We start from the raw sequence: 25455 nt of genomic DNA, 5'->3' as shown, positions 1-25455 counted from the left end.
CGCTCATTATCATTATCAGTGAGTAGTCTCGCGTTTGTTAACGGTATACATCAATGACCGGTAATCAAACGATTTCTCACATGGTCGACTTCAGATCATTTATTCCCATGGTGTAGAAATGTACCACGGCGGTCGGTGAAGACCTCAGGTTGTATCAGCATTCATTGGTTCACTTGACAGTTGCTCCTGTTGCTGCTAGTTGATACCATTCCACCTTATATGTTGCAGTCAGTCATGGCGACATTCTATATGCTGGCACCTGAGTTTGCAGTGTAGTACCATCCTATTCCATCATGTTCAGTTGGTACCTTATGGGATCAGTCTTTGATTTCAGTGATCCGTTGCATCTTTCAGCATCATTGACAGTTTTATATGTGATATTCAGACATGTACTTACTCATTATGATCAGATGATCCATTATGTATTTTACAGTCATTTATACTTGTATACTTAGTGGATCCGCTTGTACTTGATATGCGGACATGCTTTACTTTTCCTGAGCATGGGTATGCCCGCCTCAGACAGTGTTTCTTTCTGATCTCCTTTCGGTGGCTTGGCAGGCTGAATTCTGGTGAAGTCCTCCTCGGTTTTTCGGCAGAGTTCCTTTCCTTGTACTTACTTAATGTATTTCGGCCATCATGTTCCCCTTCTGACCTCATACATTAGGGGGCATCTGTTATAGCTCCAAATCTCACTCTTATGGTTTGTGATGCTGCACTTATGGCCTAGGGCAACCCCTCCTTCCAGACCTGGTCCAAAAATTTAAAAAACAGTGTTTTATTCCCTATACGCGACTTTGCCCTGTGTTAAACGCGTGTACACGCGGGTCTGTCATACCAAACCCGCGTGTATCTATTAAAACACTTAAAAAAATATAATTTCTTCTTTTTCGGGCGGTGATCGCGGGTTTACCTGCTGGATCACCTGTTAGTGCCCGTGGCCCAACTGTTCCCAACCAACTCCTAACTAAAAAACTACTTTGGAGAGGGTATAAAAAGACATCAAAGGGAAGGCCAAAGGAGGGGAGAAAGGAGAGCAAGATTATTATGCTGAGATTTTTCCCTTAGACCAGGTCTGAAGTCCTTGGTGCATCCTGCACTTCCCCCATTTTGCATAGGAAACCCTTGTTTCCATGTGTATTGGTGATCATTCATCCTTGACATCATCATTGAGTAAGACTTGGAAGGAGCTCTTGTTGGAGGCTGGAGGCTGGAACGAATCCGGGAGGAAGCTTGCTTGGAGCCTGCTGAAGGTGTTCAGGTGATATCTTTCCGATATATGTACTTTATTTGCCTTTATATATAAAGAAACACGTCTTTGTTCCCGAATAATCTTTCTTTATGCTTATGAGATTCTTGTGTTGAATTCTTATGAAAGTGGTTACTTAAAGATTTTTTATAACTAACTTTATAGCATGAAGATGATTTATACATAAACTTCTATACATGTACTGTTGTGTTCTTTGATTTGTTTGTCTTGCAGGTCAGAGAAAGAAGAAGGGAACTCCAAGAAGGGTTTGCACCCTAACGGTCTTCTCGAACGTAGGACCTTAGGTATGTACCCTAAACATTAGAATTTGCTTAAAAGTAAAAAAGATGGCTGTGTGTGTGTGTTTCTTTGTATAAGCAATTTTCAGTCTGGTTCAAGGAGCACTGGTATTGATGTGGGGAGTTTGGATTGGAACTCTGTACAAGCTACAAGGTAGCACTGTTGTTGATGGGTGCAATAGTTCTGTGGTTCCTGGAAGTGGAGCAGAAAATATAGTGGTCTTTGGAGAGAAGACCATGCTATGGCATCAAAGGCTTGGACATATTGGAGATAAGGGCCTTCAAATACTTCATAGTAATTGTATGGTATAAGGTATGAGTAATAGCTCTCTGGATTTTTATTTCTATGAAAATTATGTATATGGGAAGAAAAATCGAGTGAGTTTCCCCTCTGGTGGTAAGAGGGCGAAATAGATATTAGAGCTTGTGCACAGTGATGTGTTTGGACCTGTGAAGGTTCCATCACTGGGTAAGTCTATGTACTATGTATCATTTATAGATGACTTCTCAAGGAATACATGGATATATTTCCTTAAGAATAAATCTGAAGTCTTTGACAGGTTTAAAGAATTTAAGGCTCTGGTGGAAAACCAGACAGAGAAGAAGATAAAGTTGCTGAGGATAGATAACGGTGGAGATTTTTGCAATAAGGAATTTGAAGAATTTTCTAAGAAGTGTGGAATAGCACGGAAGAAGACTACTCCATATGCACCTCAGCAAAATGGAGTTGTAGAAAGAATGGACAAGACGTTGATGGAAAGGGCAAGAAGCATGCTCAATGGTGCCGGGTTAGGACAGGAATTTTGGGTAGAGGCAGTGGAGACATCATGTTACCTAGTCAACAGATCACCTTCATCAGCGATGGAGGATAAGACTCCACAAGAGGTATGGATTGGTATAAACCCTCTCTTTCACATCTAAGGGTATTTGGATGTGATGCATATTATGTACATGTTCCAAAGGAGAAATGAACCAAGTTGGATAGTAAATCTTAAAAGTGCATCTTTATTGGGTATAAGGATGGTTTAAAAGGTTATAAGCTTTGAAACCCAATAACAAGGAAGGTTGTGTACAACCAAGATGTGATGTTTAGAGAGGTTAAAGATGTTATTAAACATGAAGTCCAACCAAAAGAACCTGAGAAGATAGAGTTTGAGCTAAAGGAGGAAGAATTAGACTCTACAACAGAGGAGGAATTAGAAGATGAAGAACCACAATCTCCAGGTATGAGAAGATCAGTTCGAGAAAGAAGGCAGCCAAAAAGGTATAGTCCATCTGCTTTCTGTTCAAGTTTTGCTTTATCTATTATTGATGATGATCCCAGAACTGTGAAGGAAGTAGTAGATTTAGAGGATGGAAAACTCTGGAAAGAGGCCATGGTTGATGGAATAGCATCTTCGCACAAAAATGAGGCTTCGGATTTGGCGGAGTTGCCGATTGGAAGGAAACCCATTGGCAGCAAATGGGTGTTCAAGAAGAAGACAAATGTAGAAGGAAAGGTGGAGAAATACAAAGCTCAGTTGGTAGTAAAAGGTTATTCCCAGGTGCCGAGAATTGATTTTGGTGATATTTTTTCTCCTGTTGCCAAGGTAACTTCTATTATATTAATTTTATTTGTTGCTGCTGATTTTGATTTTGAGGTAGAACAGATGGATGTGAAGACAACATTTCTTCATGGGGATCTGGAAGAGGAGATCTACATGAAACAACCTAAAGGCTTTGTGGTGAAGGGTAAGAAAGAATTGGTATGCAAGTTAAAGAAGTCTCTGTATGGGTTAAAACAATCACCAAGGACGTGGTATGAGAAATGTGATACATTTATATGGGGACTTGGCTTCACTAGAAGAAAAGCATATCACTGTGTGTATTTTAAATTAATTGGTGACCGTGTTATTTATCTGGTCTTGTATGTGGATGATATGTTGCTGGTTGGAAATGACAAAGAAATTATCTAGGATTTGAAGACCCATTTGTCCTCCAAATTCGACATGAAATATCTTGGTGCTGCAAACTATATTTTGGGCATGGAAATTAAAAGAGATCGGACAAAGAGGAAGCTCCGGTTAAACTAGAGGAAGTATATCTAGACAATATTGCAGAGGTTTAATATGCAGGATAGTAAACCGGTGAAGGTTCCTATTCCTGTATGTGTAAAGTTATCTACTGAACAATGTCCCAAGACACAAGAAGAGGAAAAGGACATGTTCCATGTTCCATATGCAAGTGCAGTCGGTAGCTTGATGTATGCGATACTCTGAACTAGACCAGACATTGCACATGCAGTGGGATTATTGAGCAGGTTTATGTCAAAACCACGAAAGGAGCACTGGACAACAATGAAGCGGGTTTTTAGGTATTTGTGTGGCACCAGTGATTATGGTTTGTTCTACCAAGGAAGACCAAGATTGGACAAAGTGTTGGATATTCGTGGCTTTGTTGATGCAGACTGGGTTGGAGATCTGGATCAGAAAAGATCTACAACTGGGTATGTGTTTAACCTATTTGGAGATGTAGTCAGTTGGATGAGTAAGAAACAATCTATAGTGCCACTATCAACTACAGAGGCAGAATACATGGCAGCCACTCATGCAAGCAAGGAAGTAGTTTGGTTGCAGAGACTGTGTTCAAGTATGGGGTTAGTACAAGGAGCTATAAGGATAGACTTTGACAGCCAAAGTGCAATTTTCTTGGCAAAGAACCCTGCATATCATTCAATGATAAAGCACATTGATGTTCAGTATCACTTTGTGAGGGATATGATAGAAGAAAAAAAGGTGTTGCTGGTAAAGGTGGACACTTTGAAGAATACTACAGATGCATTGACAAAATCTGTGAGCTCTGAGAAGTTCTCTTGGTGTAGAGAAACAATGGGTGTTGTAGGGCTAGATAAATGACTAAGCTCTCTTGTGGCCCCCTATGGAAAGAAAACAACAAGTGGGAGAATGTTGGGTTGTGTTATATTCTTTCCATGACTAGCCCACGTAGTTAACTAGGGGGTTAGAAGGGGGGCGAAGCCCCCCCTTTGTTGCGTAAATTATGTAGCGGGGGGGAGTCACAAGGGGTTTGAGGGGTGCAGTTAACCCCACTCTATGGGGTCTAGGGCAGCGCCCCAGGAAATTTTTTTTTTGGACCCTATATTAGGTTGGGAGGACCTACCTATGGTTTCGTGCATGATTTTTCGCACATGGTTTGGATGCGATGGTTTTTGGTCCATGGTATTGGATGCTTCAGCGTGTATAAATATGTATTGTAACAATGAAAAGAATATAATGAAAAATCAAGTTGGTAGTCCCAGTTTTTGGATCCAGGGGAAATCTCTATGTATATGTGTTTTATGTGTTATGCTCTCGCATTGTTTATTTTCTATGTTTTAGAATTCGTATGCAGGTAATTTATATTTGGGGTTAAAACCTACAGTTGGACATGAGCAAGGGCACAACTCCATCTGCTAAAACACAGGATCCATTTACATGACAGACTCAAATGTTAGAAAGGCAACTTAATGTAGAATTCTCCTCATTTAGTAGGCTTGTTGATAAAGATAGAGATGTTAAGAACAGGTTCAAAGAAATCAAAATGAGAAATGAGAAATTAAAGGCACAATCTTATGCATAGTATCTCAAGCTTACACCTACCAATCAAACTAGGTTGATGTCAGCTTTTGACATCAAGGAAGGAAAGATGCAAATGTCTTTGATAAATTCAACTGTACAACAACTAAGGACATCAACAAATTTCAAGAAGATCAATTTTGAGGTATTGGCATGGGATATTCATCCCATTTACCAAATTGAATTTCACAAAAAGGCTGCAGAAATAATTTACTACACCCTTACAGGAAAATCCATAGCTACCCATCAGTTGCAGAATTCATTGAACAACATTTCAGCCCAGTATCAATTAGAAAAGGCCTCCTCACAGGCCAACGATACCAGAATCAATTCTTTGGAAGACTTAGTGATTGAATTGGGACATGATCCCAAAGACATCAAAGCTACTAAACAACTGATCAAGAAAAAGAATGATGACATTGCAACACTCATGAAGCAATTGAAGATACCCCAACTGCAACATCCCTAGAGACAGGAAGTATTGGAAAACCAAACCAGGCATGAAGAGTTGACGGACTTAGTCCTCAAACTAAATGATCAGTTGAGGGAGACAGAGAAGGAATTGGACAACCTAATCCAATTAAAGCAAACTGATATTGCCACTACCTCAGTGAATGTCATCCCAACAGTCACCATGTCTGTTCCTTCCACCTTGGAAGCCTCATTGGCTGCCACAGCTCCAATGGCCACAACACAACCAGTTTCTACAAAGTCTACATCAGCAGTAGGTACATTTGGTCAAGAAGAAACACGGTTGGTTAAAGCTATGGAAGAAATTTCTATACAGACAACAGAGATGAATAAGCTCAAAGAAAAGGTGACAAGCTTGGAAATTGATTACAAGCTTGCCAAAATCATGCACAAAGAAGAAGTGCAAAAAGCTACCAGGATGAGTTAGAGATTGAAAGCCATGGAGAAGGACCTAACACTAAAACAACCCCTTGGGGAAGCTAAGGAACTACTATGGGCCAATATCATTGACTCTGTCAATGATATTTGACCATCTATTCAGGTGAATTTTGAGCAGATAGATTTGATAAAGATGGTTACTGAGGTCATCCAAAGAATAAAAGAAGAATCAGGAGAAATTCCAGAAGAAGCTACCAGAATTATCTAGTTCCTTAATAGTAAGAATAAGTATGAGCTTCAGGAATTGGAAATAGAGGACATAATAGAGACAATTTTGGAGGTGAGAAAGGTCCTCTCCAAGAGAAAGTTGATGCAAAACTTGGAGGACAAGTGTGTGAGAGAGAAAGGGTTACCCAATCCCTTAGTGATAAATGACTTGCTCATGACACAGGAAGATTACAACAACAAAATCAGAGAGCTAGCAAAAGAACAGGTCAATACATCATCAATCAAGGAAATGCCAACAGGAAAAGTACTCTACCAGACATTTGAAAACTTGTTTTACCTCCAGCATGAGGTAAAACACTTGTTTATCAATAGGCCTACCTTTTCCAAATACACCGAGGTAGATGAAATATATATGAGGATGCTAAAAATCCAATTACCTAATGCTGAAACAATGGAAAAATTGATTGATTTACTGTAGAAAAATGCGATAAAAAGGTTAAGGTAGAGTAAAAGTGAAAAAGCATGGTAAAAGGTTGAAGACAGATCAATAGAGTCAAAGTGTATTAGTGTCAAAGTGTATCAGATGAGAGGCTAAAGTAAATGAAGCTTCCAGCATGAAAGATCAAACAACAAAGTAGCATAAAGGGCTAAAAACCAAACCATAAAAGCTAGCCGTACCAAAATAAAAGGGACAACATGAAGCAATTCAATAGCTATCTCTATCTTCTTGCAAGAAGATATTTTTATTTCCTAGATTAAATCTCAAATTAGTTTGAGATATTTTGTAATAAACTTTTGTATGAATACTTCACAATTCGAAGCATGTAGGGTGGATTCTATTAGACATTTCTATAGACTTTTTGATCAAGAAGAACCAGAAGGTTATTGTATCAGTTGATGAGCCATCATGCTGGATTGATTAATAAAGATTAGACTGTTCCAAGGATTGATGTGTTGAGCTAATTTCAGACAAGTATTTCATGTGTTTTTGTCATTTTTCTCAAAGTTATTCATAATCTTATATGTGTTTCAATCTAAATGATATAACTGGAACAATATTTCAGAACTTGTTTAAATCACACTCTGTTTTAACAGTTAACCATTTGAATGTTTTCTTCTGATATTTAAATTAAAGAACTCTTAATTTCTCTTTGGTTTAGATTGATTTCATAAATAATCCAGGTTAAAGGATTATTAGTTGCCCTTTGATTTCGATTACCCTTTCCTTCCTCATTCATTATCCGGGTCTGAGAACCCTTAACTTCTCTCTCACCTTGAGTGAAACCCTTTCACCCCTCTGTCTCAAACATTCTGAAATACACTCTGCTATCTTGCCCTTGGAACATCCCCTTTAGTGAGTTTATCCAACCTTGCATCCTTATCAGTTGACTCCATAGCCCAATGGTTCAAAAGACATCAATTCATCCATCTGTTTAAGAGATCCCATGACCCAATTTAAAAAAAAAATCAAATCCCCTTGAACAATCATAACTAGCATAAAACATCTTAACTAAAACAAAGTTAAAACTTAAAGAGAGATCCCTCTATGAGCCTCAGGAAGGCTAGGTCCTGATCTCAGAAAGTGGATAGTGGTTTTGGTTATTCCTTCTTATTACTTCAAAGGAATTATCAGAGTGATAACGGTTCCCTTGCATAGAGGTGACGTTCCCTTATTATGTTCGTGCCCTTGTATTTGTGCTGAGTTTTTTCTTGTTTCTCGAGTGAGATATCATTGTTGATTCAACTACACTCTTTCTTGATATATAAGGCATTCATCTCAAGTGGGGTAAAGCCAATATGAAACATTGTTCTTTAAATGACAAAGATCACTCTTTTTCTGTGAATAAGTGAGGCATTTACGTTAGTTGGTCACTTTCTATCAATGTTTGAATTCTGAAATGTATTAGAAATTTCATAATTTTTTATGAGAAAATGTAGGACATTCAAACAATCCTAATTACTAGAGATTGTTTTCCTTCCTACAGATATTTACCTATGAATGTTAGGTAAGGAAATTCTTTGAATATACAAAAAACATAGAAATTCATAGGTTGGTTGAATTGGACAAAGTTGTAGAACAACAAACATAGAAGAAACCATAGAGTACTGCAATCACAATTAAATGGGGAATTTGAGCAAGCCCTCCAAAGCATGAGTGGTAAGTTTATATATTGGCTGGAAATATATTTATTTCTCTATTCCTCACTCCTATAGATTTTTTGTCTTTCCACTCTATGAATTTTTATATGTTCGGCCACTTATCCAACGCTGTATGTATTTTTTTCAAATGACACAAATTCAAGTGGATTGACAATGTAGAATGCACATGGAATGTAGAGCTTTTACTGTAGCTATTGTAATCATTTTCTCCATTTTGAGTAATTTAAAAAGAAACCAAAGTTAAATTCAAGTGGATTGACAATGTAGAATGCACATGGAATATAGACCTTTTATTATAGCTATTGTAATCGTTTCTCCGTTTTTAGTAATTTAAAAAGAAACCAAGGTTAATTATATGACAAACTTTTATAGATACGTGGATTTTCATTATTATTATGATATTCTCATTGCCTTTATCACTTAATGCAATTCTTGTTAGTGTACCACTTATTAAATTGACAACTCAACTCTTTAAATAGTTGTGCAGGATCTCTACCTAATAAACATCTCTCAATTAATTTCTTTGTTCTTCATAAAATTTGATTTAGTTTGAGTTACATTTTCATGAAATTCTCCTTGTTTTTAGGGTCATGATAATATCCATACCAAACCCATATTTATTAAGTTCTATTATGAGTGGGTTTGACGGGTAGCCAACTAATTATGGGAGAGGTGAGAAATGTACAGAGAAGAGGAGGCACCACCTTGGCGTTACTAGATGTAGCACCATCTTGGCATTACTAGGTGTAGCGATGTGAGAAGCATAGATTTAGTATCCACTTATTATGTACACAATAAAAATAAAGCTCAACAATAAGACACAAATGGATACATTTTCCTTAATGCTTATTTTCCTAAACCTATGAGCTTCTTCAAGCAATTATTTCAACCAATACAGAATTAGAGGTTTTAGCCCTCTGTGTGTTGGTAATATTTCATCAAAACAATCACTCAAACATCATGAGATTAGAAACACTGGAAAAATTCTCATACTACTATAATCCCTTAAAAATTGTGTCAATGGTTGTGATGCAATAGTGCTCAACATGTCATTAACAATGTGCCCAATTCCCCTTTCTGATGATCTAGCAAGGACATATCTGTTGAAGGATGAATTCCAAATTTTTTGTAGCACAGGAGGGTGCACTTCGTTAGGTGTTTTATGTCTACTTTCTATCAAACAAAACTTCTTCTACCTTGATCAACCTACGTATATTCCTGCTTTCCCTCCTTCCTACATTAAGGGTCTTATTGCGGGGTGAATCATCGAATCAAAGGGGAAGAGGACTCTTAATTAGAGTGTGGCATACTTATCTAGCCGCCCCTCCTAGGGTTAAAGAGAAAGTCCCTATAAAGAGGCGGTTGACCACCCACCCAGTGAGAGCAACAGGGGGAAATCTCACGAGAACAACCAAAAATAACTTTTATAACAAATCTTAGCTGAATGCATTATATAACTTAACCATACCTTAAGTATGTTTTTGACATTATCCACGACTCCACAATGTTTTTCCTCATAGAGACTCATGTTTTTGTTTGACTTCAAAGATTTCATTTTCTTCTCTTCAATGTTTGCCACAATGACAGGATCAAATCCATAAAAGAATTCTCTGCAATCATTCACAGGGGTAATTGCAGGCAGTTCAAAGAAGTATCCTTGCAATCTATACCTTTTCTTATGTTGGTGAGTCAATGATGGTCTAGATCTGGCTTTCGTTGACTATCTTGGCTTTTATTATATTGCTAGGCCATCTAACACTTGGGCTTGTCAAGCCCCGCTCCCCACTGAAGTCAAGGATTAGCTATGATGTAGCCTCCCTTGTTTTATATATTTGTGCAATACAAACATGAAACAAATCTTTATGCACTAAAGGTAAATATGTATAGTTTGTTACATCAAACTCAATTTTATATATTTATACGATACAAACATTAAAACATAAATTGATAAAATTAAATATGGATAAAAGTCTACAAAAATAATTTACTCCTATTTAAATTGTTACCCCCGTCCATCCTTGATACCTTCGCTTACTTTTTTTTTTAAGTATGGAGATGAAAACACTTCCCATGATACTCAAATAAAAGGTGATTCCCAAACTTCTCATGCTATCACGACTTGATTACTCGAGTAAATAAATTTCTATTTCAAAGATCGCAAATTGTGAAGTTAACCAAAGAAATATTTGTAATTCAGGGGCTATCAAATAAGCCGTTTGTTTTTGCTATATGTATTATCTAATTTTCAGTGAAAGTTGCATTCAACATGCTCAAAACAATAAAAGACATGCCAATCACAATTCTGGAAAAGTTATTCCTCGTTCCTTTCCTTTTATTGATATGCCCAGTGGTACAAGGCAACGGTCATATATATTCTATATGAGATCAAACCCACAAAGAGGGAAAAGGGCTATGAAAGAAGCGTGAGGGACCTACAAATGTAAGGGCCAAAGGAGAAGCCTCTGAGACCTAGAAATGAGAACCCCATGTTTGTATCCATGCTGCGTTGTGTGTTCTGCAACCATTTCAAAGATGAAATAAGAAAACCAAATGGACACCATCCTTAATATAAGTTTTGTTTCCGCTACTTGTATTACTGTGCAAACTTTCTATGGATTTGAATTAACATTTCCTTAGTATATACCCTTTTGCAGAGTCCACAAAACTAATACATTGTTAATGAAAAGCAGATATCAAGATATGGTTATATATTGTTAATGGAAAGTAGATATCAAAATATGGCTGTTAATGGTCTATATTTAAAAATTGGATTTGAGAATAATGTAAAATTGAGAATTTATTAATCCTTTCTCTTTGATATTTTTTTAAGAATAACAATAGTAACCCATAAAATGATTCTCACAATTTCGAGTTCGATAATGGATTCCATATGCTTTACTAACTCATATCAAAAGCATGCAAGAACCTACTGCACTGTGAACAAACAACCTTGCAAGAACCTTGTGTCTATAAAATAAAGTTCCACATAACAAAACTAGTTCCGAAAGCCATGGCCACCGTGAGGATAAAGAATTCTGATCCCCAATTTATAAGGTCACAGGAGACATTGAAATCCTAAAGAAATAATTTTAATAAAAAGAGCCACCTCACGGATCTTGGGTAGGGAAAGACAGATTCCCTCTGGATCTGCAGCGTTTGCTACTTCCAGACGTGGGCTCATTTGGATTGCGTATTCGCTTTTTTTATAATACAATAATTATGATCTTATTACATGTTAGTGGATGGATTGTTATAGAATTGTTATCCAATTTTGTTGATTATAATATTTATAGAATAAATTAAGGGTAGTAAGATTATACATAACAGTTTTTAGTGTATATCTATATCTATATCTATATCTATATATATATATTTGATTTTACATATTGTTGGTTGTGTATATATAGCTATTTATAATCAATATTAAACTATGATTTTGTTTCTTTTGCATAAAAATATGAGATTTTGGTAGAAAATATTTTTAATTTAAGTTCAAAGAAATAGTACAATTAGAGGAATATGAAAAAAGTTACTCAAAAGTTATGTTTCATGTAACCAACATTGCATTCTTAGTTGTTTTTGTTTTTATTTTTATTTTTTTTTATTTTAGGATTTTGCAACAAAAAACATAAAATAGTTAAAATTATTAAATTGCAATTTTTTTAATTGAATATCTTCAATCTCATGAACAAAGTATAAATTTGATTTTATTTATTTATTTATGTATTTTAACTAAGTTTTTCAAACAAAAATCAAGTCAATATTTTTAAAGATAAAAGTTATGAAGTTGAGAGTTTCTCTCATATTGAAACTTAGAGGAAACTCTAAGCACTAGTGGAAGATGAAGAAACATAATTTTTTTCTTACTAGGGAACTATTGGCACTAGTGGAAGAGAAAGAAAACAAATATATAGAGTAAGGATAGTTTAAAAGATAAGAAAGAGATAATGATAGATGTTAGTAACGATGGAGGTATATTATCCACAAAATTCCAAATTCATTTTTTTTTTTTTTTTTTATTGTAAAAGATTTAGCTTATGAGAGTAATTTTGGAAGAAGCAAAAACAAATATGTAGAAAACTTTTCTAATAAGGTTTCCAAGGAGGAATGACTTTTAGATAGTATTTGTAGCAGTCACATGATTGGAAACAAATATAGCTTTGTGAAGATAGAAGAATCTACAAAATGTGAACTCTTGGGGATGAAAAGCAACGAACATTTGTAATAAAAACAAAGAAAAGTAAAATATATTAATGATAAATTTGTTAGGTGTGGGAAAGTTTATTGAGAAGGGATGTTACAGTTGCAATAAAAACAACACAAAATAAGTTGTATTAATGATGAACTTGTTGGGTGTGGGAAAGCTTATTGAGAAGGGATTTTTTTTGTTTTTAAGAATGGCGCATGATGATTTTTAGCCATGGCACACGAATTATGGACATCTAAACATATATAATAAACAAATGGTGAAAACATTGCCTCTTATTAATTGTTTTCTATCATGTTTGTGAATGATGCATTTTATGTAGGAATTTATAGGGTAAGTTCCTCAAGTAGAAGACCAAAGGACACCACTCACAAACAGATCACAGATCAATACATCAGTATTCTTGACATGGTTAAAACCCTCAAAGAGGGAAACAGTCCATAGCTTGAGCCAACGTGGCCATTGCAGACAATTTATTAATAAAAGAAAGAAAAATTACATAAGATTATCTCATGAACGGTCACCCTACAAATGACCCTCCATGCTCTTTAAATAGAGGTCATGGACCAATTGGGTGTTAAGCCACATATCAAGTGTCGGTAATACCAAGGAGAGAATGAAACGTCAGATCACTACATATCGTGGCTGTCGGATTGTAAGTTACAAAAGTACATAGTAAATAAACACACTTTACCTAACTCTACACTAGACCAAGTTATACTTAACTATTTCCTATGTGTCGAAATATCCTGACATCCACCCTTAAGAACAACTTGGGATAGGATTGAAGGATGTACAAATATGACGCAATAGGATAAGGAAAGAGGCATTAGAGCCTGTCCCCCCTTAGTGACAACTTCCTGAACTCCAACCATAAATCGAAGTTTATTAAAATTCACCTCTATGAGAGCCTTTGTAAAGATGTTTGCAACTTGATCATCGGTTGAAAAATATTGCACTTCAAGAACATGGTCATGAATGAGCTTTCTGATGAAGTGCATGTGTAGTTCAATGTGTTTGCTACGCTGATGTTGGACTGGAGCTTTGCATAGTTGAATGGCACTTTGATTATCACACCAAAGTGTAGTCGGATGCTGCTGCTGAAAGCCAAACTTTGACAGAATCTAATGAAGCCACATGGCTTCCTTACTAGCTTCTACGGCACCACAATACTCTGCTTTTGCTGAAGAAAGAGAAATGGCACTTTGTTTCTTGCAAACCCATGTAATAGGTCTAGAACCAAGAGTGAAGACATAACCTGCAGTAGACTTCCAATCATCATGGTCACCAGCCCAATCAGAATCAGTGAAACCAACCAATAAAGGAGATTATTCTACACTAGAATGAATCCCAAACTGAACTATACCTTGAACATAATGAAGTATTCTTTTAGCTACTTTCCAATGACTTTCATGTGGATTTTGCATAAACAGAGAAATGAGGCCAACAACAAAGCAAAGGTTAGGACAAGTATGGGTCAGATACAAAAGTTTTCCTACAAGCTGACGATATAAGGTAACACCAACCTTAGGGGAAGTACAAGTGATTGAAAGTTTGGCTCTAGATTGAAAGGGAGAAGGGGATGGCTTACAGTCTTCCATGTGAAAGTGGTGTAATCACAAGCATACTTGGATTGGGAAAGGGAAATACCTTCCTTGGATTGCAAGACTTGAAGACCCAGAAAATAATGCAAGTGTCCTAAGTCTACCATTTCAAACTTCTTTTTAAGGATGGACTTCACATGGTTTATAAGGCTGGGATCACTACTAGTAAGGATAAGATCATCAACATAAATAAAAAGAATGATAAGAGACTTACCCACTTTCTTGGTGTAGATAGTATTGTCAGAATGATACTTAGAAAAGCTAGTATCTAAAAGAAAGATATCCATTTTGGCATACCAAGATTGAGGGGCTTGCTTGAGACCATGAAGGGATTTCTTGAGCCGAAATACAAGGCTAGAGTCTATTTGTATAAAGCCAGTAGGTTGTTCCATATAGATTTCTTCACGCAAGTCTCAATTGAAAAAGGCAGATTTAACATCCATCTGATGGACTTCCCATTTGAAAGAGGTAGCAAGGGAAAGAACAAGGTGGATAGATTTCATTTTGGCAACAGGGGAGAAGGTTTCAGTATATTCAATTCCTTCAACTTGTGAAAATGCTTAGAAACAATATGAGCTTTATGTTTATCAACTTTTCCAGCTTGTCCATACTTGGTTCTGTAAACCCATTTGCATCTAACAAGTTTTCGTCCCTTTGGAAGAAGAACAATATCCCATGTATCATTTGCCAATAATGAACGATATTCTTCATTCATAGCTGTGTCCCAATCTGGATGGCATGAAGCTTTTGCAAAGGTGTCATGATCATAATTTTCTGAAGCTTGAGATAGTAAAGAAGAGGCTCTATCAAACTGAGAACATGTATGTCACTAATCTGTAGGATCACCTGTAAGATAACCTGCTGTATCCTGAGTAGCACAGACCCATTTTGGAAGTTGATGAGCTGAAGGAGGATCCTAAGAAGCTGGGGGAGGATTGTCATCCTTACTGTCATCATCTGAATAAGAAATGTTTTCAGAAGTAGAAGAGATGGAGAGAGGTGGCACATCTGCCGAACTAGGCTCGTAGGCCGATATATTTTCAGAAAAACTTTACATCTCTTCTAATGATAACATTTTTAGACTTAAGTGGAATAAGTCTATATCCTTTGACATCTTTAGAATATCGAAAAAAATACATTTTTCACTCTTAGGTTCTAAAGATTTATGTTTCTCATCTAGAATATGGGACCATGCTTCACTTCCAAAAATACAAAAGTGACTTACATCTGGTTTAATTAAGCTCCATGCTTCTTCTGGAGTGATATCCTTTAAAACCTTAGTAAGAGTGCGATTTACTATGTAATTTGTACAGTTAATTGCTTCTGCCCAAAAATTAAGACTAAGTCCTTTAGATTGAAGCATGCAATTATCCATTTCCTTTAAGGTGAGATTCTTCCTTTCAGCTACACCATTTGTTGGGAGTATATGGAACAATATGTTGCATTTGAATTGCATGCTCAGTGCAAAAGTTGATGAATTTGTTGTTAACATATTCTCCGCCATTATCAGATCTTAGCGTAAGAATTTGATGTCCAAATTGTTTTCCAACAAAGGTCTTAAAGGCCGAGAACATGTTAAATACTTCACTCTTGAGTCTGGAGTAATCATCAATGAAAGTTAAGAAATACTTGTAGCCAGAGAATGAAACAATTGGAAGTGGACCACATAAATCACTATGCACAAGCCGTGAAGGGGCTGAGGCATGCCAGGAGGCACATTTTTCAAAACCATCTAAAAGATTTTTTCTAAGTACACATCTGGAACAAACACCATCCCTACAAGGTACCATAGGAAGATCTGTCACCATATTTTCTTTACATAGATTTTGAAGGGAGCAATAGTTTAATTGACCAAATCGCTCATGCAGAAGTTTGCTCACTTCATCATTATGAACAACAAATACCGAGGGAAGAGTTTATGACCCAAAGTTGTTAAACTTATACAACCTTGTAGAATCATCAACAATGCCAGTAGCTAAAATCTGTCTAGGATCTCTTAGGTCCTTAATTACAACATCATGAGGTGAAAATTCAACGATTTTACCTTCACCTGAATGAGTTATCTGATATACAGATAAAAGTTTACAGGATAGGGTTGGAACATGCTAGCGCTTGAAATTTCACCTCAGGCTGAGAAAGGTAAATCTCAAGGCTACATCAAACCATTTAGCCTCGTAGCTAGCCCTACGGGGCAGGAGAAGGCTCTCTCCGGTCAATCTCGGCAGATCTTCAATGGGATGAGATGACCAACAAGGTAACACTGATATTAGGCTAGTAAACTGATTAAAAGGTTGATTTGGGGTTTTTTGGGTTTTTGGTGGCAATTTGAGGGGATGGCAATTTTGGGTGCGGGGATTGGACACAGTTTCTGCAGGGGGTTCCTTGGGGCGAGGTAGGAAACATTATTGATGCCTTAAACTGAGATGGATGATCAGGAATGAAAGATGAGGAGCTAAAGAGAGCAAACACTGACTTTGAATTCCCTTTAGACAGTGGAAAACATTGAAATTAAACAAATTTAAAAGCAGAGCATGGCTAGCATGAATTCACACTTTAACACTTCATTTGTTTAATGTGCAGCAGTAAAGGAAAGGAAATGAATCACATAACAAAGCTTACAAGAACATTTAGAAACACACCATCAACACAAGAGTCCACAAGAATCCCAAAGATGACTGCAAAACCCTGGTCTTCCTTAGCCAAAAATTGCAGAGATACAGTGAAATAATACAATGATAGCTTCTCCCTCAAGAGTCCAACCATGAAAATGAGCAAGAAAGTACATAATATAGATGATCTAACCTCTTTCCCTGCCTCCATGGGTCGAGCTCACTATCCTAGGAGCTGTTTGAACCACTTCTAAACTAAGCACTACAAAATAGGCAGTCAAAACAACTTGCCTCTATAAACTTGGAAACCAGTTCATACATTCAATTTTTACCCTTTACATGAATAAATCTTCTAGAAGTGTTAAACAAGAGTAAAAGTATCCAAAAAGTGTCACAATTACATCCAAGAGGACCATCATTAACCTCAGAAAGTCGAAAAGAGTCAAATCTGCAATTTCTGGGCTGAACTGGTCAAATCTGGCAAAATTTTCTCAACGGGTCGCGCCCCTTTTCTCAACGGGTCGCGCACTTTGTAGCTCTGTTTGGGGCACTTCCAGGTGTTAGAATTGGGTGCAGGATAGCTCGTTGGAAAGGTCTACGAGTCTACTTTCCAACACAACTGGAATTTTTGAATTTGGAGTTCATTTTCCTAGTTAAAACTCAATTCTCCCAAGACTGCTTCTGCAACTCAAAAAAGGGGCAGAAAGTCAAATTTTGCATGTATTTTGACCTTCTGGAGGCCCAAAACCCCATAAAAACTCAAGTCCATCCATAGGCATATGTAACTTTGCATGAAAAATCTAGAAATGCTGAGTTTTTGCAAAAAGGAGCTACGATGACAAAGGGTCTCACCGGGGGTGAGACTCGTTGAGGAGCCAAAACCTGTAAATTTCCAAAAAATGCCAAAATTACCCAAAATTCTCAAATTTTTTTGGGATTTGTGCTGTAGCTGATGCTAGTGAGTGCCATGATATTTGAGGGATGCCTCAGCCAAGATACGGAGTGGATTGGTCTTCTTCCTCCGCCTAAGAGCCTCGGACAACCTCCTTTGGAACATTTTCATTTTGGCCTTGCATACATGCATCCTTGCCCAATAGTGATTCTTCATGTTTCTCAGCAGCTTTTTCTCTTGGTTGGCCTTAGCCAACAGCCTCTCCAAGTGGGCATTCTCCTGAATGAGCATTGACTCTCGGTCAGCAGGCAATGGATCACCGGGTCTTCTACGGTTCAAGACTCGGTCGCTACGAATCCTCCATAGCTCATCAAGTGCTTTCTCCTCCTCCAATTGTTTGTTCCGCTGCTCCAGGTAAGTAATAGTCCATTGGGCACCTTCAAGTCTCCTCTGTAAAACATCTTTTTCAGCCCTGAGATGCTGAATGATCTCCTTCGCCTCTTGGCTAGGAGAACTGGCCTCAAGATCAATCACCGGATCCTCATGAATCATGGGCTCTTTGCCACTCTGTAGTACCTGTGCTGGTGAAGAAAGCGAGGCCCCTTCCACCTGATGTGGAGATAACACTCGCTGAGCTGAAGATGAAGGCGAGACCCCTTCCACCTGCTATGGAGATAGTACTCGCCTAGCTGCTGCAAATAAGGCCCTTGGGCCTTTCTGATAAGTGACCAAAGGAGTGGAGCTGACATGTCGGGTGACGGGAGCATCAGGCTGCTAAGATGGTCCTCCCTCCTCATGAATGACCTCCTGATGTGGCTGAGGTGGCACTGTGAAAAACTCACGGGAGATGAACTCCTCCCATGAGATGCCCTGCTGAGTCAACTGATATGAGACTATGAGCTGAATCAAACCATAATGACACAAGCTCCTGTACTGCTGGGCCGGGGTCTTCTTCTGCAACATGGGCACCATCCTCTGAATGTTATGAAACAAGAAGATCGGGATGTTCATCATCCTTACTCGGGTGAAATGCATCAAAAGGCGAATGTGATATGAGTACACCTGTGAAAATCTGCCCTCACATGTAAAATAATGCATAATAAGCCTCATGATGGGAGCATACTCGCTCCGGAGAAATTTGAATGGAAAAACACCCGTCAAAAGTCTCACGAATGGTGGCTGGACATAGGGCTCAAAGTGAACAAAATCTAGCAACCTGCGCTTAGGCCACACCTCACCCACATTTGGTATCCCTGTAGCCTGTGAGATCACCTCAGGTGTCAATGTGAAGTTCACCCCTGCCAGAGTGACATGTCCATCATGGAGGTGTAAAACAAACAAGCGGGCCAACTCTCTATGGTGCTGAATCCGAGAAATCCTCTCACAAAAATCATAACAAGACATATACTGAAAACAAGTCACTGCCATGGGACAAGCCTGTAATTCTGCCAAAGAGGTGGGCTCCTCTCGCTTATGATGTCCACCCTTACCACCCTTACGAGGCCTCCTCTGTACCTCAACCTCTGTAGATGAAGAATGGTCATCACTTTGCTCATAAGTTTCGGTTTTTGACATGGTTTAGGAGCAAAGTGGATAAATAGAACTGCTGTCTCTGCCTGCAAAAAGTGCTGAAATCTATGCTGTTTCAAGGGGAACAAAACATGAGGGAAATGTTAGGGGAGGGATCTTTTAACAAGGAATGGGAATATATAAAGATAATAGGGAATTTCAAGGTAAATTTTGCAAATCATTATGCATATTAGAACACATATTTGTAATAGGGAAATCATTTGCAAAGATTATTGCATATGGGAAAAACAGCATGAAAGTAAACATGGGAATGTATGTATACATGTTTAATAGCGGAAAAAGGGAAACCATGCACAAAACATGCTGACATGTTTACCAACAGTTTTTGTTATTTTGCACATGCATATGGTAGAGGGGAATTAGGGTTTTGAATTTTTTGTTTTTGATGCTTTGGGAAAGGGGTAGGGTTTTCATTTTTAATGGCTAGGGATGGGGAAAGATTTGCATTTCATTTATAAAATAAAATGGGAAAAGAGATGAACATATAAATGTGAGTGATAGGGAAAGGAGGGAAGCCAACCAAAGGGAAAAGTAACTTGAAACAACACAAACCCTAGCACAATTTGGTCATGAACATTGCAGCCATATAATGTCCTTCTACTTGCAAAATTTTGATCATAAAAGCATGCCCATGACATCCACCATTCATAACAGCAATTAATCCATGTTTAGAGCGCCTACCTCGAGCAAATTTGGTGATTTGGAAGAAGATTAGGGAAATTTTTTGAAGTTTGCAGCCAAGCGGCTCAACGGGTCGCGCAGGCCTCCCAACGGGTCGCGCCCCTCCCAACGGGTCGTGCACGTTGATTTTCAGAACTGCAGAAAGGCTCTGGACGGGTCACGCACCTCCCAACAGGTCGCACACCTCTCTCGACGGGTCGCACCCCTCTCAGCTGCCCGAAATCGCTGTAATTTTGTTCCTTTCTCTCAATCACTCTCTCTTTCTCTCTTGCAAGCGTTAAAATGCACAATGAGAGTGAAAGGAGGGAATTTGGGCTTTTATAAGTCTCATTTGAAAAAATTTCATTTACAAACCCACTTTCTAATGTTTTTTCTTTTGACACTTTATAACACTGATTTTTGGTTTCCTTTATCCTGAATTTGACTCATTGAGTGCTTTGACTTGATTCTTTTTGCAGGTAGATCATCTGAGGGACTTTGGCAAGGGGACCAGGGTTACTGCTGCCCTTTTGAATACTTTTTGGAATTTCATTCTTTTTACAAAAATTTAACATGACCTTGGCTTTAAAAAACAGAGTTTTTAAATCCAAGGTTAAAAATGAACTGTACATGATGAAAATATCAAAGAAACATGTTTACAATCCTCCCTCTGGCTTGCTGGGCACTCAAGGACTTTCAAAGACATGACCTTGCAGGGATAAATGACCAAAACCCTAGACCTAGGACCTTTGACCCCAAGACAAAACAAGACAAGCTTGAAAGAGCTTAATGACTGATATGACCTGATCCAGCAAAACCAAGAGGGGTATAAATAAACCAGCTCCTCCATCAGGGTTATGGCATGCCTAACGGGATGCAAAATTTGACACTGATGAGACACCTACTAATGCAAATGCAAAGAGCTTTGATCACCGATGGAGGGCTTTCAAGACCGACACTAACATTGGCTCCAATGGGGATGGTAGCTCCTTGGAGGTACCAAGAACCTCAGACCTCTGGGAGAGCAGACCAGTGCTTTTTTCATTGGGCAATGGAGTCAACTTATTCACATGTGACCAACTTGAAAACAACTTTATTTGACTTGGACAATTGACTGAAATTCTAAACTAACTTGGACACTAACTCACTTACTCTATGCAGAAAATGAACTGACATGAAACAACTTGTAAAACTCTCACCAGCTAATCACCATTTTCAGAATTATAGCCTTCACCGCGGGCCCCAAACTGAAAATGGGAAATCAGCTTCACACTTGCTGCAGAAAGAAAATGAAATGGTATTTACAATGAGAGTGATTAGAGCAGAAAATGCTCAAGCATGATACCTTTTGAGCAGCCGGCCATTCACCGACCCACCAAGACATTCATCACCGTTCATTTATTTGAGAAGAAAAGCATTTGGACCACGATATGCTGCAATTTTGTAAGGACCCTTCCATAAGTTGTCAAATTTTCCATGCTTCCCTTTATCTTCATTGCGGGCATCCCACCGTAACACAACATCATCAATCTGAAACTCATCTGCTTTGGCCTTTTTATCATAGATTTTCTTTATGCGCTCCTGCAATTTAAGGGAATTCTGGTGGACTTCTTCTCGTGTCTGTTGTAAATGAATCATTTGACTGATCCGTCATTGCATAGGATCCTCCTCACCACTAGCTTCTTGAAACAACTTGGCCACTGGGACACTAAGTGAAGTAGGAAACACTGCATCTACTCCATAAACAAGTTCAAAAGGTGACATACCAATTGATTTCTTTTGACTTACCCGATCAGCCCATAGTGCATTTATTAACTTCTTGTGCCAGCTCTTCTTATTTATTTCCAGCAATTTCTTTATAATGTTCACTAGAGATTTGTTTGAAGATTCGGCCAGCCCATTACCTTGCGGATGATAAGCGGTTGAATGCCCCAAGCTGATGTTATATTTATAGCAAAAATCAACCAACTTCTTCGATTTGAATGCTGCCGCATTGTCTGTAATCAACTTTTGTGGACAGCCGAAACGTGACAAGATATTATTTTCAAGAAAAGAAATAATTACCGAATCCGTAGCCTGCCAGGTGGGAATGGCTTCAATCCACTTTGTGAAGTAATCTGTGGCGGTTAAGATCCATCGATGCTGCCCGGAAGATGCTGGGTGGATTTCGCCAATAAAATCCAAGCCCCATTGCTGAAATGGTGCGCTGATCTCAACCGGCTTGAGAGGCAATGGCTGTAATTTCTGTTTTCCTTGAAAATTTTGACATTCATGACAACTCTTTACCGCTTTATACACATCAGAAAATAAAGAAGGCCAATAGAAACCAGCTCTCAAGATCTTATTAGCCGTGGTCTTCCAAAATAAGTGACCCCCACAGTCACCTTTATGGAAATCATCTACTGTTGTTTTTGCTTCCTCTTCGACCAAACAGTTCAGCAAGATGCCACCGGGATCTTTCCAATAAAGTGCAGATTTGATAATGCAAAATTTGGCAGCCTTTAGCTTCAATGTTCTAGCTTTGTTTCTAGGCATTCCAGGAGGTGAAGATAAGTTTTGAAGCACATAAACTATATCAGCATACCAAGGAGAAGACACAAAGATATCGGACACCTGTAGAACTGAATTTTCTTCATCTTCATCGGACAAGGCAGCAATCAAATTTATATCAAGGACGTGAAGGTTTGCTTCAGCCATCAATTTAGCAAGACCTTGACCTCTAACCAACTTGGTAGGCTTAATTTCTACATCATATTCTAATAGTGCAGCGATCCACTTACCCCTTCTTCCTTCCGGTTCCGTTTGTACTAAAACATCCTTCACAGCTGCATTAGGAACATATGCTAAAATATGAGAATTCAATATGTAAACCCGGAAATCTTTCAAAGCTTTAATCAGCGCCAATGCTTGCTTCTCAATGATATTATAATTCAGCGCTTCGTCTCTTATGATGCGGCTGAAAAAAGCTATAGGCCTCTCAACTCCATCTCTCTTTTGCATTAACACGGCTGCCAATGTATGCTCAGAGGCAAATGAAAACAAAATGAAATCCTGTGTATAATCCGGGCTAATCAAGGTTGGGGCTGAAGATAAAATTACCTTTATCAAATTAAAAGATTTCACCGCCTCTTCGGTCCATTTGAGCTCGCTGTCCTTCTTTAGCATATTTGTTATCTCTCTAAGATGTTCAGCAAAATTGGGAATGAAACGACGCAGAAAATTCAATTTACCATTGAAGGACTGAATTTCTTTCTTGCTACGGGGCTGCTCCACTTGCTGAATTGCTTTTACTCGTGCAGGATCTATATGAATGCTGTCTTTAGAAATGATATGGCCCAGCAGCTTGCCTTTGCTCATAGCAAAAAGACTCTTTTTCGGATTCAATGAGATGCCATATTTTCTGCACTTTTGAAACACCTTAGTCAAATGAAACAAATGCTCTTCATCTGATTTAGAAAACACGGTTAGATCATCAAGATAAACAACCAAAAAGACATCTTTCTCATTTGCAAAGGCCATGTCCATTGCACGCTGAAATGTGGCACCCGCGTTCTTCAATCCAAATGGCATCTTGGCATAATGAAATGTACCCCATGGAGTAGTAAATGTTGTCTTGTCACGGTCATCTTCGTGCACCAAAATCTGATTATATCCGGAGTAACCATTAAGCAATGACATTCTAGATGCCCCCACAACCCGCTGCAATATGTGGTCCATCTTGGGCAGTGGATAATTATCCTTTAATGACACCTTGTTCAGATTTCTGAAGTCTATACACAAGCGAATCTCACTGGTTTTCTTCCTCACGGGCACCAAGTTTGAGATCCAATCGGAAAACCGGATTGGCACTATGATTCCAGACTTATACAACCTGTTGACTTCCTTCTCAATCAATGGCAGCAATTTAGGATTAATTCTTCTCAACTTTTGCCGGAAAGGCTTTTTGATTTGGCTTTATGGGTATGGTATGCTGAATAATGCTTGTGTCATAAGTTTTCAAATCTGAATAGTCCCATGCAAAAACATTAGAATACAGAGACAATAATCTGATATACTCTTGCTTTACCTTAGGCGGCAATGCTTTTGAAAGCTTCACCATCTTTGGATTTGCAGCTGTCCCAAGGTTCACATCTTCAACTCCTTCGTCCGTTGGCCTCAAAGTTGGCTTGCGAGCCACATCATCTTGATCGAACAATTCTTCCAAAGGAATCAATCCTTTAGGAATGTAATTGTCCTTGAGCTGCAACACATCCATCTGATTTACTCCTTCAGCTTCCGTGTCTATCGAAATGTCTTCGAATTTACCTTCAATTTGCAGAAAGTCTTTGATCTCCTCATCATCTTGGAAAACTTGCCAACACCTTTGAGTATCTGGAACTGTAGGACGATGCTTCACATATATTTCAAACTTATTGCTGGAATTCATGGGAATTTTCAGATTACTTGCTGCCTTAGCCAATGCATCCGCAACACCATTTTGAATCCGAGGCACACATGTCAAAGTATGTTCAGAAAACCTCTTTAAAATATCCAAAACAGCATTCCTATATGCTCTCATGCGAGGATGTTTGGCCTGAAATTCACCTTTCACTTGCTTGATAACTAATTCGGAGTCGCCATATATCGCTATCTTCTTTGCCTTCAACTTCCGAAGGATTTTCAAACCAGCAATAAGAGCTTCGTATTTCGCCTCATTATTTGAACAATCAAATGCCAATTTATAAGAACATACCCGTACCTTGCTTGGAACTTGATCTTGGGCTGAGAATGGGCTTCGGATCCACACACCTATACCAGCGCCATCGCTGCCTACTGCACCGTCAAAATCCATGGTCCAAAGACCATCCTCATCATCTTCTAAGTGCTGAAAATCTGATTTTGATTCATGTTCTGCTCGCTGCTCATTTATTTCTGCAATTGGCCTTATGACAGCAGACCTTTCTTCACTTTCCTTTCTCAAAACTTCCCTAAAATTTTCTGAAATGTCTGGTATATCTTCTACTTGAACTAACTGACTATCTACCTCATTGAAATTTTCCGCAAACAAAACAAAAGATTCTAAATCTGTTTGTACATAATTTACAGGATGATTTACGGGCTTTTCCTTACTAGTGATCATGTATTTCATCTTTTGTTCCCGATATAACTTCCTCATTTGACCGAAAACTGGAATTGTAGCATATGAAAAATCAAGCTGAATTGTACCTTTGAGTTTGGCTCCCCATGATCTCGACAACAACATGCCAAACCGTGGAGGAATGTCCGCCACCACCACATCCATCAAAACATTCTTCGCTGGAATTTGATCTAGACTCACCACTAAGTCTTTGATCAAGCCAATACATCTTACCCGGCTGGAATCAAACGAATACAAATCATGATACTTCCTTGTGATGTCCAGTCCCAGCTTCTCCATGATTGTTTTCGGCATCAAATTATGTGAAGCTCCCGAGTCAAACATGGCATTGTGCAACACAAACTCATGCAAACACAAACT

This window comes from Pinus tabuliformis, chromosome 8 (assembly GCF_031772625.1).
Source record: "Pinus tabuliformis cultivar Carrire ecotype Pingquan chromosome 8, CPIR1, whole genome shotgun sequence".
NCBI lineage: Eukaryota > Viridiplantae > Streptophyta > Pinopsida > Pinales > Pinaceae > Pinus > Pinus tabuliformis.
Note: the sequence above shows the minus strand (reverse complement) of the source record.